This window comes from Nothobranchius furzeri, chromosome 3 (assembly GCF_043380555.1).
Source record: "Nothobranchius furzeri strain GRZ-AD chromosome 3, NfurGRZ-RIMD1, whole genome shotgun sequence".
In the NCBI taxonomy this organism is placed as follows: Eukaryota; Metazoa; Chordata; class Actinopteri; order Cyprinodontiformes; family Nothobranchiidae; genus Nothobranchius; species Nothobranchius furzeri.
In genome coordinates, this window is record NC_091743.1 from 60,101,528 (window position 1) to 60,113,204 (window position 11,677).

The window sequence follows — 11,677 nt, forward strand, 5'->3', positions numbered from 1 at the left end:
GCTAGTGGTAGCTGGCTTGTTTCCCTTTCCAGCAGTGTGATATTTTTGCGGACCTTACTCGTCTTTGTAAAATGGATAAAAAATGTCCCGGCTGACATCCAATCTGGGTATCTAGAGTCCGATTTGCTCCACGCCAAAAACGGTGCTTAGTTCCTTCCTGTTTGGACATAATTAGGAGACAAAACTACAACTTTAAGATGAGTGAAGCATCTCAGACTCCCATGGAAAATGCACGCTTACTTATAGAGCTACATCACAAAATGCATCACAATCTTTAGCTAATGTAGAATACACTATTCATAAAAATGAATACCTTTTTCACAAAAGACAGAAACACGTGAAAAGAGTAAACTTGATTTCATTAGAGCTATGACTTGGCCAATAAGCAGATATAGCTTAGCTTCATGTTTTAATCCCACAAATATCAATGTCAGAATGAGCACCAAAATTATATGAAATCAACCTTTTTTCCTGGTTAAGCAACCATGAACACATTGAAGCATTGCCTGGGATAGTTTACTCCAGTATAATCAAGCTGTTGTGTAATGAAAATACAGTAGGTGTTAACCAATGCCCAACTCAATGGGTTTAGGCTGATGCTCCAATTGTGACAGTTAAAAGCAGCAGAAACTTGTAAAAAACATCAATGCATATCATTGCCAACAAACTTTTCATCCTGGCAATAATTAACACTGTATCTAGAGTTGCTGAATGAATGAGGGAGCTGTAAAACAGTTGTTCAAGTGAGAAGCGGATTTGTTTGTGAGCCAATATAATAAAAAAACTAAAAAATAACAGAAGAGACGGCGAGCTCAGCCCACGACTGCAGAAAGGTGCCAGATTTGAGGACTTCTAGGACTTTTGTGTAAAGTTGTTAAAAGGTTCAAATCAACATTAAATCCCAAACAGGCACACACCTCCAAATTACCTCTCCTTTCCACCGAACACGGAAGTGGCGTGTAACGTAAAAGCGGTGTTTTACCTGCATGTTACCTTCCAACTGGAAGCATTTCAGATGCAAAACTGGGTGAAAGTGTTCCACGCCGCTGGTTCCACAATGTCAAAAATCACAGGAGATTTGCAACACCACGCGTGATTTAGAATGTTCACACAAGCAAAGAGAAAGACAGTTTCATGTAAGGTCTGCTGTTTATTTTCTGTTTTGTTTACCTCGGGTATGGGGGTTTACAATAAAGGCTGTCTTTTTATTTTGAATGTTTCCAGATGTTTTACACTGCTTTCACATTTGACTTCCTGTCTGACCCAATCTGATCTGCTGAGTTTGACGTGGTATGGAAGCTTAGCCCGTAAAAATAGACTCGAAATGAAATAAAAGCACCTGTTTGCTTCTGGGACGTGTCTAAAACATTACACTTTTCCGCTGGTTGAAAGGAATCTGTCCACTATAAATGCAGATAATTGCCATGAAGTACATTTTGCTGCGCTTTCGCTGTCGTTTTGCGAGACTTTCACATCCAGTGTTACGTAGGAGTTAGTCCCCCGCCTCTGCATTCACATCATTTTGTGTTCTTTTTTACAAATAAGGATAAGTTGTTACAATTCAGAATTTGGCCACATTCATCCTCCAGTGGTTATTTATCAGGCAGCATCAAAGTAGAGAAGATTTTAGTGCAGTTTGTGTTACTTACAGCAATTTCTAAGAAAAGGAATACAGATATGAATAATGTACGACGAGATGAGGACATCACAGATCCACTTCAAAGATGAAGATTCACAGCATAAGTGGTGAAATAGGGTTTAAATAACTGATGCTGACTGCTCCAAAATATAATTTACATACAAAAAAGTATTTAATTGGTACAGGAAGATGAAAAGGCCTTGTGTAGCTTTACTGGATCACTCCTTTTCATTTTTTTTTTCATAAATGTGAGAGCTATTTGTCTTCTTTTTACCTTCTGACCTGAAACTTTCTATACCGTTCCACCTTTATGATTGTAAGTGTAAGTAAACTAAATAAGTGTCCAAAATGCATTAAAAATTAAATGTCTGTTTTTTTATTTATTTTAAAAAAGTTACAAATTTCAGAGAATCTGGTATTGCAACAGCTCTAAATCCGTTGTTAGCTGTGGTGCTTCACATTAAATAAATCCTGCACTTTGGAGTGACTAACAAAGCCATCGTTTTACACTAGCAATGTCCTGATTTAATCTTCAGTATCAGACTGGTGTCCAAAAACCTTGGTGTTACACCATCTGCCTGTAAAATGCTTGCCCCAAGCAGCTGTGGTGAGACCATAGCAACACTTCTGTTGTGAGAAAACATGTCAGTGTGAAACAAAACCAGTCCAGTGGACAGCTGTAATGTCTGAAATTTGTGACACCACAGTGAGAGTTTATTTCAGTGCTACCACTGTTACTAAACACCTACATTTTAAACTTGGCTGAATGCTAGCTTACTCTAGCTAAAAGTTAACATCAAAGGATCCTAGAATTTAAAACCACTTTTACCTTGTTGCTGTTGAACAAAGGCCACTTGAGACGTCTAATGTATCACACCAAAGCACCTGTGCTGTCTCTGACCTGCATTCCTGTGTAAATTATTAATGTAGATATGGAATAGAGCGTAAATGTTGGTCATAGCCCAAGCTACTGCTAACACTAAACTGAGCTGCTAACGACCTTGTTGGATGACAGGACAATAATGAATAATGTTGGATCACCACTCACGTCCCAGGATGTTCTGGGAATATCCAGAAAATGAATGAATGCCAGATAGATCCATAGCTTGTGTTCCTTTTTCTTGTCACTTCGCTCCTCACTCGTCCACACTCTTGCATCACACCACCAATTTAAAGAGCAAGTAACGTCTAAATTAACTTTTTTTTGCTGATGAACTGTATAAATGAGTGTCTAATAGTGTTTTAAATGTGTGCATTCTTTATTTTAGCATTTTGGTGCATTTTCTTTAAAAATTAAAAATTCTGTCTAAAAACCACAGTAATGCGCCACCTTCAGCTGAAAACATAGAATTTGAGTCATTTTGAATAAATTTTAGCCAATGGCTAAAGAGTAAAGTACTACGTAAACCAGTAGAGTACTACGTAGCAGCTCCATGCCAAAGTTATAAAAGCAACGAGCGTCTCGGCCACGCCCTGTGGCTAGTGGGAGTTGGATTTGCAAGCGAGCGTAGGAGGTCAGCGGTAGTTCAGCATTAGCATATAGCATTAGCATATCCTAGTCTTTAGCATATCTTTTAGTGTTATAAATACTTATTTAGTGTTAGATTTGGCTGTTGGATATTGTAGTTTAGTTAGTGTTTGGCTGTTAGTGTAATTGGGAAAGTATTTCGGGTTTAGTGTTCATATCGTCTTAGTATTGGTGAGATGGTGTAATGTAGTATGCTTGCGGTGACTCTGTGGGCATTTTACCCGCGATTCTGCACGCCTCCGTTTGAAGAGGGAGGCTGCCCACCGTGGCTCTTCCGCGATTTAGATGCAGCCCACCGACTCTGCTCCCCCACCACGGCGGGCTCCAGTCTGAGGTGAGTAAGCTAAATAAACGTTTTAACATCTTCTAAAGACAATTCCCTACCTAAATGCAAAGTCTGAGAGACGTGGTTCACTTCCTTTAGCTAGTCAGTCGGTAATTCTGCAACAGTGGCTCTAACTGACGCAGCACTTGACAGACAGCATTACAGCGTGAAATCCAGCTTGTGAACAGGTTCTGTAAGGAATTCTGTTCAGGAGGTCACATTTCAGGCTCTCCACGTCATATGTGACTGACTTTTACGTTATAACAACGATCACACACTAGGAATGTTATAAAGCGCCTATATAGGAGATTCTTTTGTATATTATCTGACTTTATAAACTCCCAACAACAATGTGCTTATATATTTTTTTTCAGGCTAAATCTACCCAAGACACTGGCTGTCAGACTGATTTAGCTGCAAGAATGCACTTGTCCAGGCAGACGTGAAACCTTCCCTGTAGCAAAGGTGAATTATTTTTAATAATCTTCTATGTAAACATTTTATTATCACCTTCTAGTTTTAATTTGTTTTACAGATTATTGTTACACGTGATTTTATGCTCTTTTAAACATTTATAAATGTGCTGCTTCTTTGTTTTTACATAGCCAGCCAGAATGGAGTTCACAGCCGCAGTGTGTCTGGTGACCCACGGGGACCATGATGGAAATTCATCTTCCAGAAAGTCCCAGAGCGTCCAGACCCCCTGAAAAGACCAAGATGTAAGGTGTCTGCTGTTGATTCCAGCTTCCACCTCAGTGACAGTGCAAGCTCAGTGAACTGTTCAAGGTAAAAAAAAAATTAAAACTTTTCAGAATTTTTAAGATATTAACAATTAAATAAGTATGTGGGCTGTGCAGTGGCGCAGTGGTTAGAGCTGTTGCCTTGCAGCAAGAAGGTCCTGGGTTCGATTCCCGGCCTGAGATCTTTCTGCATGTTTGCATGTTCTCCCTGTGCATGCGTGGGTTCTCTCCGGGTTCTCCGGCTTCCTCCCACAGTCCAAAAACATGACTGTTAGGTTGATTGGTCTGTCTAAATTGTCCTTAGGGGTGAGTGTGTGTGTGCATGATTGTTTGTCCTGTGTGTCTCTGTGTTGCCCTGCGATGGACTGGCTCTCTGTCCAGGGTGTACCCCGCCTGATTGCCCGTTGACCGCTGGAGATTGGCACCTGCCCCCCCGCGACCCTGCGTGGACAAAGCGGGTTCAGAAGATGGATGGATGGATGGATGGATAAGTATGTGATTACATCATGACGGAGGCTACTGATTCTGCCCCTGTGACACTTGGTGGTGACATGTGAGCTGATTCACCTGGAAAATAACTTTTACATTAAATATTTTGTTTTTGCTATCAAAAGTAAATTAACTAATAACCGGCATTATTGCAGGACACTCAGCAAAATATGGACTCTACACCATGAGGCATGCACACATTAATATTCTATAAGAGCACATAAGGTGAGCAACACCACATATTGTACACTGTCCTGAATTTGTTTTCTTTCTGCATCTCATTAGCCTGGCTGATCACCTGATAACTCCTGTCATCTGGTTATGACAGCATGAGGATGTCCTCACACACCTGTAACCTATCAGCTCATCTGGCAGAATAGAAAGAAGAGACAACACCACATCTCCTGTTCCTGGAAAGCCTTCAGCCATCCTTCGATGACTGAGAACCTCCATCAGCTCTGTCTCCTGTCTGCCTACAATTATTATAATAAATATTGTGTTTGACAAGTTTTTTGTGCTGCCAAATATCTCATTTAGATTCCAGTTTTGATATTTTAATGGATATTTATAAGTTACATTGATTATCACATTTTTGTTGCATGTTTAACTAGCTATTGTGATTAATTAAACTAGCACCTCACTGTTAAAAGCTCGTTTTAATTTCAAGCATGTTTAAGTATTTATGGACATGAACAAAAACAGGAAATATATAAATTGAGATTTATTTAATTAATATAACAAATAAGGGGGAAAGAGTCATTGAAAGGCACGTTCTTCTGGAAGCTCCTGATCCAGACGACACCAGACCAGCTGCAGACACCAGAGGACCTAGAACCGAGAGAGCAGCTGTTATTAGTAAATAAATAAAGAAATCAGGGCAGTTTTAGTGGGCTGAACACATTACAGAATAATTTTCTCATGGGGTATTTTCATAACTTTATGCAGCAGACTGTAACTTGAGCCCAGAGCTACCGGAGAGCTGCTATCCAGCATGTTTCAGTGGATTTTCCTGCTTTAACAGGTTAGATTAGCTGTTAAGCAGCTCGGCTATTTGTTGCTGATTAAAACCAGGTGTGCTGAAGCAGATAAACCTCTAAAACATGCTGAATACTAGCTTTTTAGGGCCGTGGAGACAAACCCTGCAGCTAATCCAATGCTATGGCTAACGGCTACTTACCTTTCAGAGGTGATTCTGTTGGGTCGGTTCTGGGAGTTTCAGGCAACTCACAAGCTCAGAACAATAAGACTCAGGTCCGCTTGTCTCCTCCAAATAGACTTGGTCCCTTTCTTCTCGAGTGTCTGTGTAAGGAGGGGGAGAAACGTCCTCCACTTCTAATAACTGCTCAGAGTGAAGGGAGCTAGCTTCGTCTAGTTAGCCATCGTCTTCGTCACTGCCGCGGCTCCGCCCTCTCGGTCCTCCAGGCAACGCCTACTAATGTTGCATTTTTTAAAATTGATACGTGGGTGGAGAAGGACTCCGAGGCTCAATTGACCCGCTCTTTAATATTCATGTCCTGACTTGAGTGGGCGGGGAAAACAAGTCTTTTTATTTTGGGGACTTTATTATGGGGTTGTAATGGTCATTTATCGGGGCTCCTGGGCCACTGTGAGCCCCAACAAACTTGCATATGCTATGTAGAGGCTCAGAACAGTTTCCAACAGTAAAAAAAAAGGATGCTTTTAAAGCACATAAAGAAAGCTGGATTCCATCTTCTGCATCCCCATCATGAATGCATCTCACAAACTTCTGGTCAAAGTTTTAAAACTCCTTTTTTTCACATGCTGAAACAAAAGGACCTGAAAATAAATAACTGAAAAAGGAGTGAACATAAGTGGACCTTCTAGGGCTCTTACTGTCTTTCTCAAGCTAAAACGTTTGTCTCTGCAAAATATTTTTTCATGAGATCACTACTGACCTTACAGCTGACATTTAGGGTTCTGGTGTTTGTTTGAGTATGCAAAAAGCATAAAATAAAAGGCGCTTTCTAAGTTTGGTCAAATGGCTCACACACGTTCCAGCCAGTGGTCATAAAGGACAACCAGCATATGAGATACCATAGTGACACTGATTTTATAACCTGTGTTTGATGAATATACCCTGCCCTAATAATGATTGTATTCACTGGGTTAGATCAGAATCAATTTTGCTCAGAACATCCACAGTTTTCTTTACACATAAACAGAAAATGTAATTGGGCAGGTTATCACAAAATCACTCCATCAGTCTGTGAAACAGGTTTACGAAACAAGCTGTGATCAAACCCTTCTGAGAGAATTAACATAACTCAGCTCACTTTCACAGAAGCACAAACATAAAAACAGATGAAGGAGAATCCCCCTCTCCATTTGACTGAGTGTTAGCAGAGCAGTATGGATGGCCATGTCAATACAACTAGCTCCTTGTTTTATGGGCATAACAGCTCCCCATCCATCCTTAGTTTACAGGTTATTGATTACAGCAGGCTCAACATCATGTGAATTCTATTTGTGCCATTGAGCATGATGCATTGTAAAAGCATAGCCACCCATTAAATCTTCTCTTAGAGTCAAGAAACCCTTACATTGCCTTTGTAGCATCCTCAGTGATGCCACTTTTCAGAACATTAAATCTTGTGGAGAGCATTTAGGAAAAGTAGAACACAGATTTAGTGTAAAGCATCTGAAATGATCTCTTTGATGTTTTGAAATCCTTAAGTTATGTTTAAAACTGTTGTCTTGTTTGATGTGGAGTTATTATTTTTAGACAGCATGGTTGTACATTCGTGAGACAAACTCAGCTAATACATCTAAAGAAAATGCATTGCAATGTTTTATTGAGAATACTTAATATTCTTAAAGGGGTACTTTGCCACCTTTTCATATTTTTAAATCATTTTCTTGAGCCAGTAGGTGCTAAAATGACCCTTAACTAGGTTAATGAAATGTCACTCAGACCCCCACCGCCCTCTGTGGCCAGAATACAGCATTAGCAACTTCAGGTCTGTTGAACTTACATACCTGATGCTGAAGTCTGTTTCCAGCATGTTTTAGATCATGAACACAGCTTATTTGTTTAATTCAAGAAAGAAAGAAAACAATTTTTTATATAGCGCCTCTCCTGATAAAAATAAGGAGACACTTCACAAAAACCAAAACAATTAACTTCAGTCTATATAAAAAAGAAAAGAGTTCAAAAATATTAAAAACATGTTTAAGTGATTAAAAAATATGTAAAGAAAGGGAGAGAGAAAATGAATAGGAGAGAGGGAAATCCGTAGATCCTGGAATAAGAGCAGAATAAAGAGAGGATGGTGACGAAGGTCATGCAAAAGCCAGCTTGAACAGGTGAGTTTTCAGCTGCTTTATGAAGGAGACCACTGAGTCCACTGAGCTCAGGCTCAGGAGGAGAGTGACACAAATGAAAGCTGGGGAGTCATTTCAGCTTTCAGATTAAGATGTTAAAAAGACAAACGCACAGCGAGGAGATACGTTTTGCTTTTGGTTTTCCTAAATGGGCACTAGAGGGTGCCAAAAGCAAGCTAAAACTGCATAGTCTCCCTTTAAAAGACCGATACATTTGCAGTGGTCTCTAGTATAAATTAATGCCTTATGAGTCATAGGGGGAAAAAAGCTCTGGCACTCCTGATCAGGAACTAAAAGTTAGCCAGAGTAGAGGTGAGTAGAACAGGGCAGGATTTTAAGTTTTATTTCCTGATATTCCGACATCTCATCTGTGATTTGCTAACAGCAATGCAACTCGTTTTTCTTTGCAAATTAGATGTTCTATCCCCACAAAAAAACACAAGTCTGAAGAAGTTCTGCTGAGTTGTGGAGTTGCTAATGCTAACAGTTAGCTTTTACTGGCCAAGATGTGCTCTGCTCTCTCCTGGACACTAAATCAACAACACTCTTCTCTGTTGCGAGTTAAGATGGATGAGAGCATGAGTGCAAATTTTCATTGTGATGTAGAATTGACCGGCTTTTTATTCCGAGCATTTCCTCCTCTATTTTCCACCAGCGGCTAATGCAGAAAAGTGGAAGTTTATCCTGCATTTGAAACTCAGAGTGTAAAAAACGGTTTCTCTGTGAACTTGGTCTTTAAATAAAATGGCATGCATTTATTGTTACTGCACAATATGTCTAAAATTTTCTTTTTTTTTTTTATAAATATTATTTTAAAAACCTATGCATCACTCCCGGGATGTTCATTCTTGTCCTTGTTCTCTTCCTTTTCAGTTGTAAAAAAAGAACCAGCCACTGTTCAAGAACCACCGTAGAATACTTGCACATTCAGCAACAGCACACGGCCATGCACCAATAACTCATAACACACACAGATGCATCAGAATGTCAGCTGAGACCTACGCCCAATGAAAAATACACTACCAGAGGCGCGCAGACATTAAATATACTGCAACACGTGCATACATGCATGCCGTTAACATCTGCCAGCCTGCCACCTTTCAAATCCCAAACAACCTGCAAAAGGAGTCAAAAGATTTCCATACATCTGCACACATCATTGTAATGCCACACGATGTCGGGCAGCCAGATGGCTGAGAGCTGTAGCTGAGCAGCTTTTGAACCAGAGTTCCTTCCTGTCTAACTAAGATTGGTGACACAAGGGCTCATGGGAAATCTCTGAGGCAATAAGGCCAGGCGGGCTTCTCATGAGGTTAGGAGCAGACCACCTGTGCCTGTGGGGTGAACAAACGGAGGAACCAGGGAGTGTGTGTGTGTGTGTGTGTGGGGGGGGGGGGGGTCGTTCTGTGTGTGTTTATGTAAGCAAGAGAATGAGGTGATGAATGAGGAGGTTGTAGGAATACAGCCAACAAAATGGGAAGTTACATTTTTCCTTCTATTTATGCCGAGGACAGCAACAAAATGCAAGCAAATTAAGATGAATTTTTGCACTTTGGGAAGCACAGAGTATTTTTCAGTATGTAGCATCCCTTGAGAAAAAATTATCTGCTACATTAAGATATATTAAATAAATTCCTTAAGCAGGAAACCATTTGATATAAGGTCTAAGGGGGGGCTCGTGGTCTAGGGATTCATAATGTTATCAAGTGTGCAGTAGGTGTGTCTCTCTTAATGTTTTGTGTACTGATGGAAGCAAAAACATCTTTTTTTTTTTACCAAACACACACATGCAAAAACAAATTACACAAAATCTTCATTAAACCACATCTTTTCTCCCAAAAGATGCGTGCATTTCTGTGGAAGCTTATCTGAATTGAGATGGAGAACCTTCAGGGAGACAAGAACTGAGGGAAGCAGGATAGAGCTGGATGGAAGAGTCAGTTCAACAGAGGGTGGAGGGGGATGTGTTGAAAGAGACTGGAGAAGAGGCGAAGGAGGGAAGGAAGAGGGACTCTGCTGACTTCATGTCAGTCCTTTGGTCTCTCTCTTCTTTTATTTGGTGGTGTTAAATAGGAAGATTAGGACTGTGGACCACAAATGCAAATCAGCTGGCAGGAAGATCAAACACTTTGAGTTGATTTTGCCCTTCGGTCTTTGCTCTTGCTTCTTATCAGAATAGAAATTGTTACAGTTCTCCTTCAGTAAAGCCCGTGGGAATAAGAAGTAGAGCTCTTCAGACTGAAGGAGACTGAAGCGAAACTTTCTCCTTCTCCTCCACAGCTACACTTTGACCTCACATTTAAAAGAACCATCCACAGAATGAAAATAACTGCTTGTCGACGAAGAATAACTAATTTTACGAAAACACTTTTTTAGGATAATTTAAGAAATGGTCTGTAAAGATTATCATCTGACAGGAAGAGATCATTCTTACAGGATCTTATTTTCACAGCAGAAAAGGAAGACTTAGTAATAATGAAAAAGGCTTTAAACAAGCAGGAAAATAAGATGGCTATTGTGTGTGTGTGTGTGTGTGTGTGTGTGTGTGTGTGTGTGTGTGTGTGTGTGTGTGTGTGTGTGTGTGTGTGTGTGTGTGTGTGTGTGTGTGTGTGTGTGTGTGTGTGTGGTATTTTTCTAGTGCTTTCATTCAGACAGATTGAATTGCCACTGAGTGCAACCATATGAGACCCATCATTCTGACACTTTGCATCTATGACAGGGTGAAAAAAATCAGCAAAACAAAAAGAAACAGGCACAATAGGAAAATTGTGCTAATCAAATGTTGAATTTAATGTAGAAGACTTTAAATCTGAACATATGAACTAATATTCCAAAGCTGTGCTGCACACATAAATCATTTTGCACTTACCATGATTATGCATGCATTGGAAGACAACTGGCATGTTATCTACAATAGGTCTAAAATATTTGTGGTTATTAAACCACACCAACACGTTTAAAGGTGCATATTTTAGTGTGTAACATTTTATTTATTAGAAATCTCAAAGTTTAACTTGTTTCCTTGACAGGTTGGACTCCATTTTGACTGCACCTTACTCCCTATTCTGTTTTATTCATGAACAGGATCTAAATGAATGGTGATGGTGGGGAGGGTGTCTGAGGACCTGTTTAGAATTTTTGCAGATGATGTGCTTCTGTTGGTGTTTCCAAATGGGTTGAAGCAGAGTGAGAAGAAATGGATGGATGGAAGGAAAGATAGATACTATGATTGTATTTTGCTTTCATTAATCATCAGGTTTCATTAGCAGAGCAATAAATTGGTGTTGGTTTAGAGTTAGTTAATCTATAAAATCGCAAAACACTGTTTTATAAAATAAGTGTATATTTTAAGTGATTTGTTTTCTGAGTTGCCCAAGTGACAGTTGCCCCAAACCCTCTGCCGATGAGCTAACAGATGGAAAAGGGGCGGAGCCAGTCAATGAGGAGACCTGCAAATTGTTTCGGACCACCACTCTGGATCATGGTGTGGGTATGGGATTTGCTTCGTTAACTTCAGTTGGGGTATTTTGTGATGAAACATCTGGAGGTAAATGTAAACACTTTTTTACCCAAATCTACAAATGAAGTGAATTTTGGATCCATAAAATCAAACT

General features: G+C 39.9%; 1 long non-coding RNA gene across 2 annotated transcripts; it reads left to right on the forward strand.

Annotated features, from left to right (window-relative positions):
• The first annotated feature begins 3,661 nt into the window (after positions 1-3,661).
• Positions 3,662-5,231, forward strand: LOC139068990 (uncharacterized). 2 transcript variants are annotated; one of them, XR_011520222.1, is made up of 4 exons: positions 3,662-3,957; positions 4,098-4,278; positions 4,614-4,785; positions 4,877-5,231. It is a non-coding gene; the product is annotated as an uncharacterized lncRNA (long non-coding RNA). The 2 variants fall into 2 exon arrangements; XR_011520221.1 differs by having other exon boundaries at positions 4,614-5,231.
• Positions 5,232-11,677: the final 6,446 nt, after the last annotated feature.